Genomic DNA, 1,455 nt, shown 5'->3' with positions numbered 1-1,455 from the left:
TTTGTTTTTAATAGCTCATTAATTGTTCATGATCCATTTGTCAAATGGGTAAATTTTCCCTGATCAATTAACAATGAAGCTCAAAGTGCACCCTGGTTTAATCAGTCACACACAAAAAAAAGCAGCATGGGGTGGATTTTGAGTAATGCAATTATCTTTGTTGTGGCTCTTTAAAAATTCATCAAGCACTCTGACATCTCTGTTATGCTCCCAATCAGAGATGTGCTGCTCTGCCAGCTCGATGCAGAGGTGTATTTACATATTTCCATAATGACCAAATCAGGAGAGTGCAGTGTAGCGTGAAGCACTTCATTACCTCAGGTTTTGCTCTTTTGGGGCCCATCAAATATTGAATTTTTTTTTTTTATCTGTGAAGAAAAACACCACAACTGCAGAAAAAAACATGAAAAGAGCATGGCGCCTGTTTTCATGCTGCTCCCTCCTCAGATCCTCTCATCCCCCTTTTTGTCAAGCTGAGTCTTGTAAACAAACGTGATGTCTCAGTTTCTGTCTAATTCTCTGAAATGTTTCGCTGCCGCAGTCAGGTCCTTTTGCAGTGCAAACTCACTCAACCACACACTGAGGATGATTATTTAATGCAGCTTTTCTGCACATGCTCGTTAGGACCTAATCTGTGGAACAAAAACTCCACATAATTTATTCAGTCGCCAGCCACCCCTTTGATCATCCCCTTTTTTCTCACATGCTTTTATGCATTTTAATTGCTGTCCTATATGTGTGTAACTTCTGCTGTACTGGCACTGCAGCTGAACCCAAAACTTAAAACTGTTATGGCAGAGAAAACATTTTCAATAATATTATTAACCGTTGAAGCTAATGAGTTACTGGCTTTTTATATCCTGCATTGAGGATGTTACAGAAACATGAATTTGCTTTTGTAGTTTCACAATCCTCGATATTTGTACTTTAAGGGATGAACAAAAATAAAAACTTCAATTTATTATTTTTTTACGATGTTAAAAGAAAAAAAAGCAAACATACTGTTTAGGTTTCTACCCTTTCGTGCATGTGAACTATATTTAACTACATCAGTCGCTGATGTTTTCCACTTTAGTTGTTTCTTGGAACATTTTTCTGGTTGGCCAAGCATGAAAGATATGACCTAATGTTGAAGTTCAGGTAAATCTGGACCAAAAAAGAAAAAGCTTTAAAAGTTTGAGTACTTAAAAGATTTTTAGACAATAAATCCACACATCCGACTGCAATCCGATGAAATAATTTGTTAGATTAAACTCCAGAATGTGCAAAAATCTTAATTTTTGTATCTTTTACGTTAAACCTGGCTCGGGCCCAGAGGGAAAAGCACAAAAGAGGACACAGAGAATAAAAGGAACACAGTTTATTAAATAAAAGGAAATCCTGAGTCCTGAAATGAAAGAACAAAATCAAATAATTAGTGCACTAGTCCAAACAAAAAGACAAACCAAAAGGAGT

The sequence above is a fragment of the Oryzias melastigma genome, linkage group LG15 (assembly GCF_002922805.2).
Source record: "Oryzias melastigma strain HK-1 linkage group LG15, ASM292280v2, whole genome shotgun sequence".
NCBI lineage: Eukaryota > Metazoa > Chordata > Actinopteri > Beloniformes > Adrianichthyidae > Oryzias > Oryzias melastigma.
The sequence above is the reverse complement of the archived record's forward strand: the minus strand, read 5'-3'. Positions refer to the sequence as shown.